The sequence below is a fragment of the Cavia porcellus genome, unplaced genomic scaffold, assembly GCF_034190915.1.
Source record: "Cavia porcellus strain 051 isolate PalLab524CR breed Dunkin Hartley unplaced genomic scaffold, mCavPor4.1 scaffold_32, whole genome shotgun sequence".
Classification (NCBI taxonomy): Eukaryota; Metazoa; Chordata; class Mammalia; order Rodentia; family Caviidae; genus Cavia; species Cavia porcellus.
The window spans coordinates 36984041-37004642 of record NW_026947515.1 but is presented as its reverse complement, the minus strand read 5'-3'; the positions used below and the strand labels follow the sequence as shown (position 1 = coordinate 37004642).

Here is a 20602-nt window from a genome sequence, read left to right as displayed (position 1 = left end):
ATTCACTCATCCAATGCATGTCTAATCACACTTAATTATAGAGCCAGACGTGATTCTGGTCCCTATATTCCTGGGAATTCAATTTCAGGAGTGTCCTAATTATTTTTCTTTCATTCCTGAGACAAAATACCCAGTGCCCAAAATTAAGGAAGAAAAGGTTTATTTAGCTCACAGTTTGTGGAGGTTCCAGTTCATAATCAACTGGCTCCAAGGCAGAGTGGAATGGCACAGGGGCAGCACTTCAAGGGGACCTAAGACAGCAAAAGCAACAAGAGAAAAACGTGGGAGAACAAGCCTCTTCTTCCTTATATTGTAAGCAGGCAACCAACACTCCCCACCCCACACCACCTCACCCCAGCCCACCCGGGCTGATGTAGCACTCACACCACCTCTGTGCTCTCTCCTCTTGCACAGCCTGAAGATGCTTACAAAGTGAGGACCCTGGATCCCTGCTGAGCTGCTTAGTTAAACTTCCAAATTTCTCAAGTTGACACAGGGTATGGACCATTGCAATCCGCCCCTTGTCAACTTGGTAACCAGGCCCTTTTCTTTAAATCAGCCTCCAGATACAAAGGCCTGCTCATTCTTATCATTTCACAACTTGAACATTATAACACAGGTTTAACAATCCTTAAGAGCCAGTATCAAGTCTAACAACACTACACTGCATTAGAACCATAACATTTCATCCCTGGCCCCCCAACCCATACACATCCCTTTATGCAAAAGATCTTTAGTCCAAATGCAAGAGTTGCCAAAGTCCTAACAGTTTCAGCATTCAACATTCAACTGCCTTGAAGTTTCTTTTACCAGATTATAATTAGTTTGCCACCCTCGATCTGAATATCAATATTCATGAACAGTGAATGTCGAGTCTATGGCATGGCTATTATTGGGGAATTTTAGCCAGATTTATGTTGTGAATCAAGAGCAAAGAGCCCAGTAGGATGATTTTTTTTTTCATATCAGGGATTGAACTCACGACCTTGTGCTTGCCAGGCAGGTGCTTATGCCACTGAACTAAATCCACATCCCCCTCAGTAGGATAATAAAACACTGTGAGATTGGCCAGAAAGGGAGCTCCAATAAGCTGTGAACTGCAAAAATAGAGCTGATGAGATCTCAATTGCCGGGAAGAAACAGGAGAATAGAACAGATGGCTTGCAGGCATCACAAAAAGCAACAATTCTCCACTCCTTGCAGCCTCAAAACTGCAAAAATGAAAGACTTTGCTTTGAGGAGAAAACCACAGAGTGGGGGGGGCTAGGGATTTAGCTCAGCAGCATAAGTGCCTGCCTTGCAAGCCCGTGGTTGTGAGTTCAATCCCTGGTACCAGTAAAAATTTAAAAAATAAAAATACAACATAAAATTTAAAAATCCCACAGAGTGCCATGTTCCAGAATGGTGGTGGTATAGAAAATTTGTTCCTGCTGGGCGTGGTGGCTCATGCCTGTAATCCCAGAACTCAGGAGACTGAGGTGGGAGGATCATTGCGAGTTTGAGACCACCCTGGGCTACAAAGTGAGCTCAAGCCCAGCCTGAACTACATAGTGAGACCATATGTCAAAAAAGACAAAAAGAAAAAAAAAAAAAAGAAAATTTGTTCCTCAGAACTGGATTCAGTGTCCAGTGATCCAGGCACTTGACCCCTTCAGCCAAGAGAGAAAAAAGCTCAGCTGCTGCTCCAGCTGGCAGCAGACCTTGGCATCATCCACTTGGTATTGCATTTAGGTATATGCAGAATGCGAGAGTTATGGGGTTATAAGGCTTCCATCCTGATTTCAGAAGGCCTGGAAGGCCAGGCAGTGTGCCACTGAAGGGGCCAGTGTGTCAAGCTGTGAGTGTGAAGCTGAGGTGCAGTGGAGACCCCAGAAGTTTGGAAAAGCCAGGAGCATGGCTCATCTAAGGAAAGCTGCAAGGAGGGAGCAGAGCAGGCCTAAGAGAGAAGCTGTTAGGCGACAACCACCACAAGTGCCATGGGGTGGAGCCATGCAAGCCTTCGGAGCTCACAATTTGCCACAGATTGCTTCAGGTGCTGGACATGGAACTAATTATAGGACGTAATGTTTGTCCTGCTAGATTTTGGACTTGCTTTGGTCCCAGTGCTTTGTATGCCCCTGTTCATAACTTTTGGAATGAAAATATTTATCTTAATGTTGGAAGGGTTTAACTTTGTTTTCATTCCTACAGGGGCTTGCAGTTAAGAGTTTGCCTCTAATTTCAGAGGTGACTTTAGACTTGGATTTTTCAACAGTGCTGAAACTGTTAGGACTTTGGCAACTCTTGCAGGTGGACTAAAGACCTTTTGCATAAAGGGGTGTGTATGGGTTTGAGGGGGCCAGGGATGAAATGTTATGGTTCTAATGCAGTGTAGTGTTGTTAGATTTTTTTTTAGAGAAGAAATATTTATTGAGAGAAAGAAAGCGTCTGTCTGAGAGAGACAGAAGGGGTCCCGAGCGGGTTGCCCAGTGTTGTTAGACTTGATACTGGCTCTTAAGGATTGTTAAACCTGTGTTATAATGTTCAAGTTGTGAAATGATAAGAATGAGCAGGCCTTTGTATCTGGAGGCTGATTTAAAGAAAAGCCTGGTTACCAAGTTGACAAGGGGCGGATTGCAATGGTCCATACCCTGTGTCAACTTGAGAAACTTAGAAGTTTAACTAAGCAGCTCAGCAGGGATCCAGGGTCCTCACTTTGTAAGCATCTTCAGGCTGTGCAAGAGGAGAGCACAGAGGTGGTGTGAGTGCTACATCAGCCCGGGTGGGCTGGGGTGAGGTGGTGTGGGGTGGGGTTGTTGGTTGCCTGCTTCCAATATAAGGAAGAAGAGGCTTGTTCTCCCCACATTTTCTCTTGTTGCTTTTGCTGTCTTAGGTCCCCTTGAAGTGCTGCCCCTGTGCCATTCCACTCTGCCTTGGAGCCAGTTGATTATGAACTGGAACCTCCACAAACTGTGAGCTAAGTAAACCTTTTCTTCCTTAATTTTGGTCACTGGGTATTTTGTCTCAGAAATGAAAGAAAAGTAAGACAAGTAATCAATAAAAATAAGAAAATATCTGGATATGCTGGTGCAGACCGGTAATCCCAGCACTTAGGAGGCTGAGGGAGGGGGATTCCCATAAGTTCAAGGACAGTCTGGACTACATAGTGAGTTCAAGGTCAGCCTGAACTTAACCACATAGTGAGACTCTACCTCAGACAAAAGTAAACAAATATTGTTAATATTATTCATCACAATAAGAGAGTCATACACCAGCGAGTTTGTCAGAAGTGGCCTTATTGAGGAGATAAGATTTTCAGTACAGGACCTAAATGACCTAAAGGAGGCAAGGAGAGGTATGGGGGGGAGAACTTTCCAGAAGGAAAGAGAAGCACAAACATGAAGGCTGAGGCTTAATGAGGGAAAGTAAGATGAATTGGTAGAGCAAAAGACTCAAAAGGTAGGCAAGGGACAAACTCTTTGAGCCCTTTTAGGCCTTAGGGAGAAGTTTGGATTTTAATACAAATATCAGAATAAGTACCATTTATGGTGACATGCTACTTGGAGCCTGAGGGTTAGCTGAAGCCAGGAACTCTGGGGCAGCAGGGACAACATTTTTCTGTAAGGGTAGAATCTCATTTACAACTCAAAATTAATCCCAGCACTTGGAAGGCTGAGGCATGAGGATTTCTGAAATTTCAAGACCCACCTGGGCTGCATACTGAGTGCAAGGCCAGTCTGGGGTACACAGTGAGACTCTGTTTCAGAAAAACAAAAAAGAGGCCAGGCATGGTGCCACATGCCTGTAAACCCAGCACTCAGGAGACTAAAGATTGCTGCAAGTTTAAGGCCAGTCTGGACTACATAATCAGTTCAAGGTCACCTTGAATTACACAGCAAATCTCAAAAAAAAAAGCCAGGAGACTCAAAGGAAGACAGTGGAGTGGTAAAGAACAGATAAACAGCCTCTCCGAGATTGGTATGCAGAGGCTAGAATATAGCAACGTGTGGAAGAGAGTGGGCCCCTGGGACCCAGCAAGGATCTGAGTGAGAATTCAACCCCGTGAGCAGAATGAAGAGAGAGACCTCAAGCAAGAAGCAGGAGGTGGCAAGCAGCACTTTCTCCCCGAGCCCTGGCTCACGGCGTGAGGGGAGCTCAAACCTGCAGGCACAGTTGACCACTGGTATCTTGGTTACTTTACTTTTCTCTCATTGCTGGGACAAAATACCCAATACCCAAAATGAAGAAAGGAGAGGTTAATTTAGTTTACAATTTTTGGAGGTTTCAGTCCATAATCAGCTGGCTCCCAGGCAGGGTGGCGTGGCCCCCGGGCAACACTTCCAGGCAGCAGCCAGAGCAAACAGGGGGAGAGACAAGCCTCTTCCCCTCCCTTGTACTGTACACAGGCCACCCCCCTTCTCCAGGACAGGGGTAGCACTCACAGAATCTCTGTGCCCTCCTCTTGCATAGGATGAGGATATTTATAAAGTGAGGATCCTGGCTCCCTGCTGAGTCTCAGTTAAACTTCTAAACTTCTCAGGTTGACACACTGTATCCACCATAACCACTGGTGACCCAGAAGCCTCCACAGAGAAAGGCATTAGTGGAATGAAACAGTGGACACGATGGACTGCCATGGCCGGTGAGTTATGTGGGTTCAGACTTCCTCCAGCAGAGGGCAATAGGCCAGTAGCCATCTTGCGGAGGGGCCAGCTGAGCTGGGAACTCAAAGCAGCTGTGGGCTGGCTCCTTGTAGTGGCTCCCAGTGTCAGGGTGTGGCAGGACTGAGTTCAAATCAGCAGGAGGGCGAGGAACCCAGTTCAGACCAGCAGGAGGCACGCACAGTTTGCAGCCTGGACAAATTGGGTTCTGGCTTCCTAGCCAGAAACTAGCCCAAACTTTAGTGGAACTAAAAGATTATCCACTACCATGCTTAACTCTGTAGCTGGCTTCCTGGGATTACCAACATGGATCTGAACTCTGCCCGCTGGGTCCACCAGTGACAGCAGAGTCACACATTGAAGTGGACGTTTTTATACCAATTTTCTCCCCCCTTCTTTTCTAGTTCCTATTTTGTTTTCTTTTTTCTTGATTCCTTATTCCTTTTTAAAATATGGATGTGAACATTATTTCTAGGTTTCGGGTGATGTTGTTCTGTTCTGTTCTTGTAAATGATTTCTTCCTTGTCTCTTTCCTTCCTGTCTTCTTCACAGTTTCCCAAAGTTTGTGTAATCTTGCTTTGTCCACCATCAGACAGGCATCTAATCTCTTCCTCTTCTTCTCTTTTTGAGACAGGGTCTTATTATGCAGCTCAGGCTGGCCTTGGGCTCACTTTGTAGCCCAGGCTGACCTCGAACTTGCAAATGATTCTTGTGCCTCAGCCTCCCAAGTGCTGGGATTACAGGTGTGTGCCAACACATCCAGATATCTCTTCCTCTTGTATTTCTCTATTTTTCCCCAATCCCTTTGAAATTATATTCCTGACCAGGGATTTAGCTCAACTGAGCAAGCACCTATCTGGTAAGTATGAGGTCATGTGTTTGAACCTCAGTAATATATATATATCCCTGGAGCATAAAATTGCCATGCTGAGGTAATTGTATATAATTTTCTGGTTCATTTTAGGTTTTGTTACATGACCACAAATATAATTCTCACAGGTAAAGGTGGCAAATTAATATTTACTACATTTTGTCATGTTCTAGTGTGTGTTTAATCCTATTGTCCTGGGTGATTGTACTGTTTTACCCAAAGTGATATAATTGTTCTAAACAGTTGTCCTTTTGGATATGCCAAGACTCAGACTGCCTAAGGATCATAAAAATGCTATAGGCCAGCACCAAGGGACCAGGGACAGACCAAATAGGCAGCAACTTCTCATCTCCAATACACTGAAGAGGCAGGATCTTGCAACAGACTCAAAACCCAGCCGGCAGGGATGGTGCACACCTGTAATCCCAGAACTTGGGTGGCTGAGGCAGGAGAATCACTTTGAGTTCAAGACCAGCCTGAACCCTGTCTCAAATGAACCAAAAAAATAAAAAATAAAAATAAAGTCAACCACACCTGAAAGACATCTTTGAGAAACAGTCATTTCTGAGGGTTCTAAATACTAGCAATAAAGCTATTTACCATAAGCAATTTACAAGGATCAACCCAGGAATTAAACAAAAAAATATATAGAGAGAAAATAAGAAGACAAATAAGATGAAATCTCAGACTTCCAGCTCACCAAAAACAGGCCCAGGAGGCAATGAATTGGAACAATCGGAAAGCTACCCACCTGGACTCTCTAAAGAGTTAACAGTGAAAAAATAGCCAAGAAGATGAGTGAGGCTCTAGAAAAAAATCAAATCAGAAATAATTTCTCTCCAGCACTCGGGAGGCTGAGGCGGGAAGATCCTTGTGAGTTCGAGACCAGCCTGGGCTACAAAGTGAGCTCAAGGCCAACCTGAACTGCATAGTGAGACCCCATCTCAAAAAAGACAAAAAAAGAAATAATTTCTCAGATAACTACAGAAATGGTGACCATAATGAAAGACATGCTGAATGACTCGAGCAGATACAGATTTTTTAAAAATAGAGGAACTTAGGAAAATCATAGAAAGCACGAGCATTCAACATAGGAAAGAAATTGAACCCATGAAACAGATTCAAACATATCCATGATATTAAAAATTACACTGAAAGTATACACAGGAGGATGAGCCATGTGAGGACAGAATGTCAGATCTAGAAGACAGGGCTGTGGTTAGTGATCATGAAAAGGAAGATTTCTTTAACATAGCAAAGGACCACAAAAATCAACCCAACAGCTTCTTAATGAGGCAAAGAAAAAAGAATAATATAAGAGTGATAAGAGTCAGTGAAAAAGCAGAAGACAGTGCAAATGATATTTAAAAAAAAAAAAAAACTGTGGGGCTGGGGATTTAGCTCAGCGGCATAAGCACCTGCCTTGCAAGCAGGTGGTCCTGAGTTCAATCCCTGGTACTGATAAAAAGAAAAAAAAAGTGTAAAAAAAAAAACTGTTCAGAGCAGGAATGGCAGAAAACTTCCCAAGTAGGGAAGAAGAATTTGACATACAGATAAGTAAGGCATATAGACTCTAATTAGCCATGATCAGAAATAAAACTACAACAAGACATATCATAATCAAGATTTCAGAAACTGAACACAAGATTAAAATATTAAAACCTGTCAGAGAAAAGAAACACATTGCCTATAAAGGAAACCCCATCAGACTTCTGATGTTCAGACTTCTAAACATAAACCCTCAAGTTAAGGAAAGCTTAGAATGAAGTATTTTAAGCCCTAAAAGAAAACACCCTTCAACCAAAATTAATGTGCCCACAAAACCATCTTTCAAAATTGATGAAGAAATAAGATACTTTCATAACAAAAAATACCTGAAGAAATTCGTGAGTACCAAACCAGCATTCCAAAAGGTACTCAAGGATATTCTAGAAAGAGGTCATGAAGACGACTCATGAACCCAAACAGAATGAATCCGCCAGGCAAGGCAAGCAATTAAACAGAAGGGCTGGGGGAAAAGAAACCAACAACAGGAAAATAACATGATAAGGATAATTCAGCATGTGTCAGTTATAACCATCAACGTTAATGGTCTTGATTCACCAACCAAAAGAAACAGACGGCAGAATAAGTCAAGGGGCAAGATCCAACAATATGCTGCCTATAAGAAACACATTTAATTGTTAAAAAGAATCACACACTCAAAATCAAAGGATGCAATACAATACTCCACAAGACAAGAACCTGGAACAAAGTAGGTTAGCTATTCTATTTTCAGATGAAGTGGATTTCAAGCCAATACTGATGAAGAGAGACAAAGAAGGGGCTGGGGATTTAGCTCAGCAGCATAAGCACCTGCCTTGCAAGCAGGCAGTCGTGAGTTTGATCCCTGGTACTGGTAAAAAGGAAAAAGACAGAGAGAGAGAGAGAGAGAGAGAGAGAGAGAGAGAGACAAAGAAGATCACTATGTCTTTGTAAAGGGAACAATTCAAGAGAAAGAGACAACAATCATAAATATATATGCACCAAATACCAGTGCACCCATCTATACAAAACAAATAATGATAAACATGAAAAATCAAATAACCAATTGTAATGGGGAACCTCTGTATCCCACTGTCACAAATACACAAATCAACTAGACCAAAAAAAAAAAAAAAACAATAAAATACAATAACTGAATCAAACTTTTGAACAAATGGATTTAGTAGACATTTACAGTGTTCCACCTTATAACATCAGAATACACATTCTGCACACAGGACATTCTCCAAAATAGATCACATACCAGCTCATAGAACATTCTTTTTTTTTTTTTTTGTCTTTTTCATTTTTATCGGTACCAGGGATCGAACTCACGACCGCCTGCTTGCAAGGCAGGTGCTTATGCCACTGAGCTAAATCCCCAGCCCCCCATAGAACATTCTTAAGTAAATGCAAAGGAAGGAAATTATCCTATGTATATTATCAGATCATAGTACAATGAAATTGGAAATAAATAGCAAAAGAAACCACAAGAACTTCATAAATTCACAGAAATTAAATAACACTCTCCTAAACAACCAATGAGTCACAGATGAAATTAAGAAAAAATTAAATAGTTTCTATAATTAAATGATAATGCCAATACAACATACCAGAACTTATGGAATGCAAGTAAAACAGTCCTATGGGGGAAATTTATAGCAGTAAATTCCCGAGTCAGAAAATAGCACACACTCAAATAAACAATTTGATGTTGAACTTCAAGCTTGTAGAAAAAGAGAAAATCAAGCCAAAAGCTCATATGAGGGAGGAAACTATAAATATCACAGCAGAAATTAATGCAATGGAGACTAAGAAAACAATGTAAAGAATCAATGAATCTAAGAGTTGGTTCTTCAAAATATTAAATAAAATTGACAAACTCTTAGCCAATCCATCAAAAAAAGGAAAGACTCAAATACAAGCAGTTAGGAAAGAAACAGGTAAAATCACAATGTATCTTGCAGAAATCCACAAGATCATCAATAGCTATTTCAATAAACTGTATTCTAATAAGAGAAAATATAGAAGAAATGGACAGATTCCTAGACACATATGAATTACCAAAGCTGAATCAGGAAGATATAAAAATTCTAGATAATCTTAGTCAATGAAAGTGCAGATGTGATTTAAAACCTACCAACAAAGAGAAGCCCAGGCCCTGACAGATTAATTAACTGCTGAATTTGACAAGAAATTTAGAGAAGACTTAATGCTGCTACTTCTCAAACTCTTTAATGAAATTGAAAGGGAAGCAGTATTCCCAAATGATTTCTGGGAGCAGCATTACCCTGATACCAACCAAAAAAGAGAACTACAGGCCAATCTCCCCAACAAACATAGTTGCAAAAATCCTCAGTAAGACACTGGTGAAAAGAATGCAGCAAATCATCAAGATTATTCTTCATGACCAAGTAGGATTCATCCCAGGGATGCAAGGATATGCACAAATATAAACATAATACACCATATTAGCAGAGACAAAGATAAGAACTATACAATCATCTCAATAGGTGCAGAAAAACATTTGACAAAATCCAACACCTAATCATGGCAAAAACGAACAAACAAAAAACCTTACAGAAAATCTGAGCAGGACGTGGTGGCACATGCTTGCAATTCTAGCACTCAGGGGGCTGAAGCACGAGGATCATTACATGTTCACGGCCAGGCTGGGGTACATAGTGAACTCAAGGCTAGCCTGAAATACACAGCAAGATCCTATCTGGGAGGGAGAAAGAAAGAAAGCAGAAAGAGAGGAAAGGAAAAGAAAAGGGAAAATTGGAATAGGTAGTGTTTATCTCCATCTGATAGAAGCCATGTATCAAAAACCAACAGCCAATATCATACTAAATGGATAAAATGGAAAGCTTTCACTGTAAAATCAGGAATAAAACAGCGGTGTCCACTATCACCCCTCCTATTCAGTATAGTTCTGGAAACACTAACCAGAACAACTAGACAAGAGAAAGAAATAAAAGGAACAATGATAAGAGAGGAGGAAGTTTAAATCATCATTATTTGTGGATGACATGATACTCTACATAAAAAACTGCAGACATTCACTAAAAGATTTCTAGATTTAATAGCCAAATTCAGTCGCGTAGCTGGATATAAAGTCAACACTCAAAAATCAATAGGATTCCTGTAGACAAATAGCAAACTCACTGAGAGAAACTTGGGAAACAACACCTTTCACAATAGCATCCAAAACAAAGAAATACCTAGAAACAATCTAATGAAGTAGGTGAAAGATCTCTACACTGAAAACTACAGCACTCTGGGAAAGGAAATTAAAGATTTCAGAAAATGGAAAGACATCCCTTATTCTTGGGTAGGATGATCCAATACAATGAAAATGGCCGTACTTCCAAAACTGTTACACAGACTTAATGCAATTACAATCAAAATTCCTGTAGCATATCTCACAGAATTGGAGAAAACAACCCTAAAATTCATTTGGAACCAGAAGAGATATAAAATAGTGAAAGCAATTTGGGCAACAAAGCAATCCCTGACTTGAAATTATACTATAAACCACTGTGATAAAAACAGCATAGCACTGACAGAACAACAACAAAACAGACCCAAGGATCAATGGAACAGATTAAAAAATGCAGAAACAAGTTCAAATATATTCAGCCACCTTATCTTTGACAAAGAAGCCAAACACCTTCACTGGAAGAAAGATAGACTCTATAATAAATGATGCGGGGAAAACTGATTTTCCACATGCCAGAGACTAAAACTAGACCCATATCTTTCATCATGCACTAAATTAAAATTGAAATGGATCAAAGATTTAAATATTAAAGCAGAAACACTAAATATGCTGGGAGATAAACGTGGTAGAGCTCTTGAAGATGTTGGTGTAGGCAAAGACTTTATGAACAAATACTGATCACACAGGAAAGATCACAAAGAATCAACAACTGGGATCTCATCTTATTAAAAAGCTTTTGCACAGCAAAAGAAACCATCACCAAAGTGAAGAGATAGGGGATTTAGTTCAGTGGTGTAAGCACCTCCCTGACAAGTGCAAGGTTGCGAGTTCAATCCCCAGTGCCAAAGTGAAGAGATGAACCAAAATAAGACCCCCACAAATTTGAAGACCCAATCCAAAAATGGACATCTGAAATGAACAGATGTTTCTCAGATGAAGGAGAAAAGGCAAATTTCATATATATGAAAAACGTTCAATATCAGTGGTCATTCAAGAGATGCATAACAGGGGCTGGGGGTTTAGCTCAGCAGCATAAGCGCCTGCCTTGAAAGCAGGCAGTCGTGAGTTCAATCCCTGGTACTGATAAAAAGGAAAAAGACAAAAAAAAAAAAAAAGAGATGCATAACAGCACTGAGATTCCATCTCATTCCAGAAATAATGGCTGTTATCAAGAAATCAACCACTTAAATGTAACTTCTACGTGAAAAAAAAAAAAAAAGAAATCAACCACTAACAGATGCTGCAGGGCTGTGGGGCAAAAGGAGCCCTTCTCCACTGATGGTGGGAGTGTAGACTGGTGCAACCATGGTGGAAATCAATGGGGATATTCCTGACAAAAACAAAACTAGGCTGGGCATGGTGGCACATGCCTGTAATTCCAGCACTTGGGAGGCTGAGGCAAGAGAGTCACTGTAGTTCAAGGCCAACCTGGGCTACACAATTAATTCACGGCCAGCCTGGGCTACATAGAAAGACCCTGTGTGGGTTTTTGTTGTTGTTTTTGTGTGGTACCAGGGATTGAACTCATGACCTTGCACTTACCAGGCAAGTACTTGGGCCACTAAACTAAATCCCTAGCCCTGAAAGACTTTGTATTAAGAAATAAATACAAGGGGCTGGGGATTTAGCTCAGCGGCATAAGCGTCTATCTTGCAAGTATGCGGTTGTGAGTTCGATCCCTGGTACTGATAAAAAGGAAAAAGACCAAAAAAAAAAAAAAAAAGAAAGAAATACATACACACACACATACATACTAGAGGTTCCATTTGACCCAGCTCTTCCTCTTCTTGGTATCTTCCCAAAAGGATCAGAAGCATCACACCACAGCAATAGTATGCACACCCATGTTTATAGTGGCAGTTTGTAATAGCTAAATTGTGGAAACATATTAAATGCCCATCAACCAATGAATGGATAAAAAAGATGTTATTTATACAATGGAGCACCACTCTGCCACAAAGAAGGATAAGCTTATGCAGCTGTGGTGGTGCACATCTGTAATCTTGGCACTCAAGAGGCTGAGGCAGGAGGATCGCTGTGAGTTTGAGACCAGTTGGGGCTACGTAGTAGGTTCAAGGCTTGCCTGAAATGGAGACACCCTGCCTCAAAAGAGAAGGATAAACGAGGCATTTTTAGTTAAGTGGCTATACCTTGAGATCATATTCTTAAGTGAAACAAATTGGACACACATTTAAATACCTCATTGTTTTTCTGGCATGAGAAATCAAAAGTATATATAACAGCCAAAATGTATAACAGATATTGAGAAATGGAAGAAAATGTTCTAATGGGAAGGGGAACAAGGGAGAGGGTAAAAAAGGAAAGGACAAGAAAAAAAATAGAAAAAATGCAAACAAGCGTTTGTAAATAAGGAGGGGAAGGGGTCAAAGGGAGGGGAGGGGAATGGGAAAAAATCAAGGTATATCGCATACAGGTACAAATCCCTTGTCACAAATGTTACCATTATGTATATTTAAAATGCACCAATTAAATAAAAAACATGCCAAAAAAAACCCTCAAGAAAAATAAATAAAAATAAAATATAAAAGGGCAAACATGAAGTCCTGAGTTCAATTCCTAGTATCCCTTCAAAAATTTTTTTAAAAAATAAAAGGGGTAGGCAGTGGAGCTCAGTGACAAATTAGACGCTTGATACTCGTGAGATTAAATGGAAAGGTGGAGAAAAGAACAACAAAATTGAAGTGTGGTAGTACATCCCTGTAAAGTCAGGACTATGGGAGGGTGAGAAGGGGTTTTGAGTTTGGGCCCAAACTGGGAAATTTGGTGATTTAGCAAGTCTCAGTCTCAAAAATTAAAACAATGAAAAAGGACTGGTGATGCAGCTCAGCACAAGGCCTGGGGTCTAACCCCAGCACCGCCAAAAAAAGTTATTATATAACATACACGGACCAAAATGTGTGATGGATATTGGGGTCTAGGAAGAAAATGTTCAAATGAGAACAAGGAACAGGGGAAAAAGGAAGGGACAAGGAGAAGAGAATAGCCGGGCGTGGTGGCTCACGCCTGTGACCCCAGCACTCAGGAGGTTGAGGCAGGAGGGTCGTTGTGAGTTCGAGACCAGCCTGGGCTACAAGGTGAGCTCAAGGCCTGCCTGAACTGCATAGAGAGACCCTGTCTCAAAATGACAAAAAAAAAAAAAAAAAAAAAAGAAAGAAAGAAAAAGAGAATGCACATAGATGTATATGTGTTCATTAAGTCATGTGTAAAGTATACACCTGAATTCCAACATTCTGGGAGGCTGAAGCAGAAGGGTTGCAAGTTGAGCCCTGCCTGGGCAACTTAGTGATTTAGTAAGTACTCGCTGCAGAGTAAAACATTTTAAAAGGGCTAGGCATGGAGTTCAGTGTAGACTCTGGATTCAGTCCCTAGCTCTGGAGAAAAAAAAATGACCCTAGCTGCCCTGTGGAGATTGGGGTGTGGGAAGAAAAGAGACAGGACAGAAGGCTTGGCAGGCGGCAGGCCAAGCAGGAGATGCGGCTGGCTTGGGCCAGGACAGCAGTTCGGCAAATGATACCAAGAGAGGTCCTGGACTTGTTTGTTTTTGTTTTTTATCGGTACCGGGGATCGAACTCACGACCACCTGCTTGCAAGGCAGGTACTTACGCCGCTGAGCTAAATCCCCAGGCCCGACTTGTTTGTTTTGAGACAGTGTTTCATTATATAGTGCAGGCTGATCGTAAACTCACAGTGTGGCCCAGGTTGGCCTGGAGCTCGTGGTGACCCTCCTGCCTCAGCCTCCTGAGTGCTGGGGTTACAGGTGCAACCACAGAAATTCCGGATTTATTTGGAAGTAGAGTAAAAGAAACAAGGCCATGCCGCGTAAGTGTTTATCTTGGGCGAGTGGGTTGAAAAGGCCTGTTTTCTTTTGCTTGCTTTGCTACCATGAACTGTTTTTCCTCTGTGATGCTCCTCCACCCGCAGCCTTGCCTTGGAGCCAGCCAGTTATGGACTGACACTCTACAAACTGTAAGATAAGTAAATCTTTCCTCCTTAAAAATAAAAAGGAAGCAAGAAAAAGAAAGTATATGTTTTGCCAGGTGCGGTGACACATGCCTGCAATCCCAGCATTAAGGAGGCTGAGGCAAGGGGATTGCTGTGAACTCAAGGCCAGCCTGGCTGCACAGCAAGACCCTGTCTCAAAGCAACCAACCAACCAAACAAAACAAAGCAAAGCAAAAAACAGTATACACCATGTGCTTTGTCTTTTCAACTAGACTCTGGGTTCTTAGAGTAGGCCTTTGTGTAGACTACGGATACATCCTTCATATCCAGCAATCTAGAGAACTACCAAAAGTAATGCCTGGCTGCTAAATTTTGCTTAGTCATGAAACACCTGGCCACCACACCTGGCCACCACACCTGGCCACCACACCTGGCCACCACACCTGGCTTGGTTTCTTCAGGAAACTTGGAGAGGTGGGAAACCCTCCTAACTCCCACCCAGCCTAGGAACGGGCTCCACTGCATGGTTTAATCTCTGCCCCATACCCCAGGCTCACTTGGAAAGGAAGGAGGGTGCTGGGGGGTAGCTCTGTGGTAGAGACTCGCTCAGGGCTGCAAGGTGCTGGGCTCTAACCCCAGAACCAGAAAAACAAAAGCACAAAATCTCCGACCTCTCCTTGGAACCCAGCTCTCTCTCCCAAGCATGTTCAGAAGGACGAAGGGAATAAGTGTCCCATTACCCTTCTCCTGTTACGCAGACCCAGTCCAGAAGTCTGTGTCCTTCAGCCCCTTCCCCTGGTCCATGAAGTTTCTGGATTTAGCGGTCTGGGTTCCCAACAACATGTGTCTGCATAGAGACAGAAGAAGAAAAGAGGTTCTGCAGCAGGCGAAGGGGGATATGGGATTTTAGTGAGAACAGAGTTTGTTTTGTTTTATTTTGAAACAGGGTCTTAAACCGTAGCCAGGCTGGGTGATCCTCCTTCCTCCGCTTCCTGAGGGCTAGGACTGCATACACGCACCACGACAGCTGGCTACGGTCTGTGTTTGCAAATTGGAGGATTGTGAGGATCAATGGTAGTGATGTTTGCACAATATGTGAGCGGGTTTGAGGCCACCAAGCTGAGCATTTGAAAATAGTTAAGACTGTCGGGGTCGCTCCCGGCCGGCAGGAAAGACACACGACAAAGTCTGGCGGTGTGCAATCTTGCCTTTATTTATCTCCGCGTGGGCCCCGCGAGGCCTCCACTCTGCCACCAGCCCTTTCTCGCCGATGGACTTTTTCTATCTCTCTCTGTGCTTTCTCTGTGCTTCCTGTCTCGTGGCGGGAGAGGCATTCACTTTTATAGGGTGACAGTGGCCAATCAGTTCAAAGCGCGCGATGCGGGCTGATTGGCTAACATCAGTTGTTGCTAGGCAGACTATCTTACAGAGCGGGTTGTTTAAGTCGCCAGCGCAATCAGGGGGCAGGAAGCAGGCGCCAACTTGACTCACTCGATGGGAGGGGCAATCTAGCTCAGGCTCCGCTCCCACCCACAGGCCCTACGTCCGCCAAGTAAGGCGACCAGTGTCGGCCGCGGCTCCCAACATCTCCCCCTATTTTATTTACTTTGAATGAATGTATGCATCGCAGCCCGCCCTGGATCGAGTGCAGAGGCTTATGCCCTGTGTTGAGGCCCACCGTAGGCCCTTGGCTTGGACCCTGGTCGGCCGTCCCCGGGTCCACCAAGGCCTTGAGACCCTCGTCCTTTTTCCAGGGCCAGGAGTGAACTGGACGGAACCTGGATGCACATAGGCATGCACTCATGCCCCTCCGTGTGATCCCCTCGGAGAGGCATCTAGATCTGGTCAGATTCTAGTAATCCAGCGGCTTTCGTGCGCCATGGGGTAGGGCCTGGCTTAGGTCGAGTCATGCTGGGGAAGGCACGCTCTTACCCGTCATTGACTCACCTACCCTGCTGTGTAGTGTCAATAGGGAAGGAGTGCGGAAGACCCGCCACATCTAGACCCAGTCGTAGGCCAGTCGAGTGAGCCATGCGTAAGCCTGGGGGTCATTGTGCCCATCACGGGCTGCTGCCAGGGCCGCATGGGCAACCAGGCGTACTTGACGCCGGGCCGCCGCAAGGCGCCCATTAATAAATGATGTAACCCATCGGAGCAAGAATGGTCCTACAAGTAAGAGCAGAAGCAAGGAGCACAGGGGACCTAACAATGGTAAAACATAGGGGAGCAAGCCATTCCAGGCCCCCAAAAAGGGATTGTCCTGCAGTTCTTTTAGGACTCATCTTGTTGTTGGGTCTGCAGTTGGCCCCTGGTGGAACAGGCCTGATCTTCAGTCGAGGGACTTGTCGCCTCAACCTCTCTGGGACCCACAGTGGTTTTCGTCCCGGTTCCTGCGGAAAAACACAAACCGCGCCTCGGTTCCAGCTAACCACCGGATCCGGGCCCATCCATTGTCATGCCATAGATAACCGCGCCTTTGGAGGCAGGCCTTGGCTTACTCCCCCTTTTTATTTTTTATTTTTTATTTTTTTAATTTTTGGTCTTTTTCGTTTTTTTTTTTTTTTTTTTTTTTTAATCGGTACCAGGGATCGAACTCGCGATTGCCTGCTTACAAGGCAGGCGCTTATGCCGCTGAGCTAAATCCCCAGCCCCCGTTTCCTCAACCGGCGTTTTTCTCAGCCTGCTCGGCAGAGTAGCCGCCCATGAAAATACCGTCCGCCCCGCGGCGCAACGTCATAGGACGGCGGTCGCGACAGAGTGGAACGGGGCGTCACTTCCTGTGCCGGCTGAGAGAAGGGAGGGTTCCCTGTAGCGGCCTCTCGGCGGGGAGCCGCTTCTGGAGAAGAGTTCCAGGGCGGAGCGGATGGCTCTCTATCTCCTCCCCGCCAGAGGGCTCTCGGGGGCCCTTTTTCCTCTCTCTGCTTTTTTCGAGCGGCGCACGCACACAATTCGCGGCGCAACTCGGCATAGGAGTCAAGGCACGCATGTATCATTTCCCACAGGGGGCGAATAGCCGGCGAAATATCGCCTCCCAATTCCGCCGAGGCGAGGTCCCCGCCTAACTTCTCCCATGACGGCAGGTTTAAATGCCCTGTGGGTAAAAACCAGGGAGCCACCCTATCTACCTCTGCTATGAATAGTTCTAGTGTTTTTTGACCTACCCTGAGGTCTCTAGCTTTTAAAAGCTTCCTAAGGGCCTTTACCAAGGGCCGCGCCTCCGCGCTCGGTAAATTACCCATTCTCAACCTCTAAGGGCTGTTACTCACCGCGTGTGACTTAAAGAACCCGTCACCTACGCGTGAGCCTGAGGGGAGTCTAAAAGCCCTGTAGGTGCGCGCCACCCAGAGCCCAGGCTTATCCCCAACTCACCTGTCCGGCAGCACCACGCTGGAGCGTTGCACACCACCGCCGTGTCTCGGGGTTGATCAGTCCCCGTACGGGCCACCAAATGTCGATGTCGCTCCTGGCCGGCAGGAAGGACACACGACAAAGTCTGGCAGTGGACAACCTTTTCTTTTATTTTCCTTCTCCGTACAGCCTGCCCTGGGATCGCTCCCAGCCGAAGCCTCTTTTGGTCCGCTCCCCGCGGCTCCTTCTGGGCTTCTACTTTCGGGCTTCTTCTTCCCCCCCCAGGGGTGGCACCAGTATATATACGGATACAGTGTCCAATCATGTTAAAGTAAGCAAGGCAAGCTGATTGGCTAACATCATCAGTTGCCAGGCAGACTATATTGTTGAGCGGGTTGCTTACGCGGTAAGCAGGAAACTAACGTGCTCGATGGGAGGGGTAATCTACCTCAGGCTTTACTCTTTACTACAGGCCTCACGTCCGCCAAGTGAGGCGACCGGGCTCGGGGCTGCGGCTCCCAACATAAGACGAGAAAAAATGAATAAAAGCAAAGGTTAAGGTAGTGACTTTTTTTTTGCTTTTTTTGGTACTGGGGATCGAACTCATGGGCTGTCTACACTCAGTTACACACTCAGACCTTTTTATTTTTATTTTGATACAGGATCTACTAAGGTGCCCAGGCTAGCCTTGAACTTGCAATTTTCCTGCCTCAGCTTTCCAAATAACAGAGATTATAGGTATATAATCACTGAATCAGCTAAATTGATAACTTTTATGTTGATTGTATTTTATTTATTAAAATGAAGGTTAGGGGTGAGGTAGGAACTTCTCCCCCAACATTTGCCCTTCCCCATTCTTTATATTCCAAAGGTTTAGATTTATATCTAGGCCTAAGGACTATGCATGAGATGCTGGGCGTGATGGCACCATAATCCTAACACTTGGGAGGCTGCGGCAGGAGGGTCAGGTGAGTTCAAGACCAATCTGAGCATGCTCAGTTCAAGGCCAGCCTGAACTAAGTAATGAGCCCCCATCTCAAAAACAAAACAAAACAAAAAAATTATGCATGAGGTTAATAGAAAGAGCAAAGTAGCTGGCCGTAGTGGTTCATACCTAAAATCCCAGCACTCAGAAGGCTGAGGCAAGGGGATTCTCACAAATTCCAGGCCAGCCTGGGCTACACAGCAAGACTCAAAATGTAAAAAAAAATTAAAAAAATAAAAGGGGCTGGGAGTGTAGCCCAACGCAAATGTCCTGAGTTCAATCTCAAGAGCTACTAAATAAATTTTAGGCATTTGTTCAACTACATACATCTAATAACACTTTTCTGATGGTCCTTGACAGGCAGGTGAAAAGCTTTCAGAGGGTATTCAATAGATACCCTGTGGAAGTATTTTACATGTCTGTCTCCCAAGACCCAGGTTCTCCAGGGTCAGTAACAAGTTTTATGCATCCTTAAGGCCCCTGCAGATTACCTAATACAGAGCCTGGCACGCTGACAGCAGCCAGTAAGTGTCAGCTCGAAGAAAGAGACGAGGCCGAGCAGGACCGAGGGAGGGAAGGAGAGAGGCAGTGGACAGCGTGGAGGGACTGGGCAGGCCGGCCTGGAGGCTGCAGGATGTGCTGCCAGGCTCCCCAAAGGCTTTCTGGGGGTGCGGGGAAGGCAGGGGATGTTGGGCAGACATTGTAAGCGTCCTTGGTGGGGGCTGGCAAGGTCCGTGGCACAGCAAAGTCAGTATTAATGAAAGAGTGTAGACAGCTCTGGACGGTAATCAGGAATCCTGGAATCTAGGGCAGGCTGGAGAAAGAAGTTGGGGGTGCAGTGTCCTGGAGAGGACAGCATGGAGGGAGGAGGGGAAAACTAGCTCCTGGGAGACCCGAGAGAACAAGGCCAGAAACAAACAGCCCCTCAGTGATGCGCAGGTGTACCGGGCTCTTTAACCCTCTCCTGCCGGCGCGCAGCTGGGTCTCTCAGGACAGCTTCTCTCCTACACCCCGGAGACCTTCTCTGACCACCTGGCCATCCACCCAATGTGCCCCTGTCCTCCTCTATCATATTATGGGGATTTATTCTCTCTATGACTCTGACCATCTGAAATGCTGGTGCATTGTATTTTCTTTATGAGCCACCTGCGCCCCTCTCTGCCTCTGTCATGTTGTGAGATCTCTGAGTGTGCGTGTCCTTTACTGGCACATCATCAGTATCCAGAGCACTGCTGGGCACCTTGTAGATGCTCAATAAATATTCAGTTGACTGGCTACACACAGGTGGCCTATGGGTATCATCAACCAGGGGCCAGCACTGAATTTGGACTCCTTTGCGGCGCTGAGGACTTCCCATAAACACCTCTGGGTTGGGGAGGCAGTCAGAGGTCCCAAGAAGGTCTATAGAGTCAAGGCTGAGAGCGGTAAAGGTCAAAGGAGTACAAACCAGGCGCTGAAACCTCCTTCCGCTGGGGTCACTTAAATCCTGGCTGACCCCTGCAGAAAGGGACCACAGAACCAATGACTGACAGCCTGTTGCCTTGGTTACTGGTAACCGCAACCTGGTGAAAAAAAAAATTGGCAGGCTTTCGGGGTGTGATGGCAAATGACTACAATCCCAGCGCTGGGGGGTCTGAGGCAGGAAGAGCCCCTTAAATTCAAGGCCAGCCTGAACTAAGGGGTGAGACTGCTCAAAAAAAAAAAAAAAAAAAAAGAATACTGGGATTCCCAGAGATCTGTAGATACGAGGTGCCAACCGTTGTTGAAAATGGTGAGGCCTGGAGGGTAGAGGAGGCTGAGGGCAGGCGCAGGCTGGGACACAAGCGCTCTGAAGAGGGCAGAAGCTGCAGGGCTGGAGGCGTGAGCAGGAGAGGAGCACCACACATCTGAGGGAGGACCAGGGCTGGATCGCTGTGGCTTTGCTTTTTGTTTTGTTTTGTTTTTGTATTTTTACTGGTACCAGGGATTGAACTCACGACCACAGACTTGCAAGGCAGGCGCTTATGCCGCGGAGCTAAATCCCCAGTCCCGGATCGCTGTGTTTTTGA

General features: G+C 44.8%; 1 long non-coding RNA gene across 1 annotated transcript; it reads right to left on the bottom strand.

The window, feature by feature from the left end:
• Nucleotides 1-15410: 15410 nt before the first annotated feature.
• On the bottom strand, nucleotides 15411-19194 carry LOC134474350 (uncharacterized). The gene is made up of 2 exons (XR_010045186.1): nucleotides 19046-19194; nucleotides 15411-17684 (listed from the first exon to the last, which is right to left on the bottom strand). It is a non-coding gene; the product is annotated as an uncharacterized LOC134474350 (long non-coding RNA).
• Between the last annotated feature and the right edge of the window lie 1408 nt (nucleotides 19195-20602).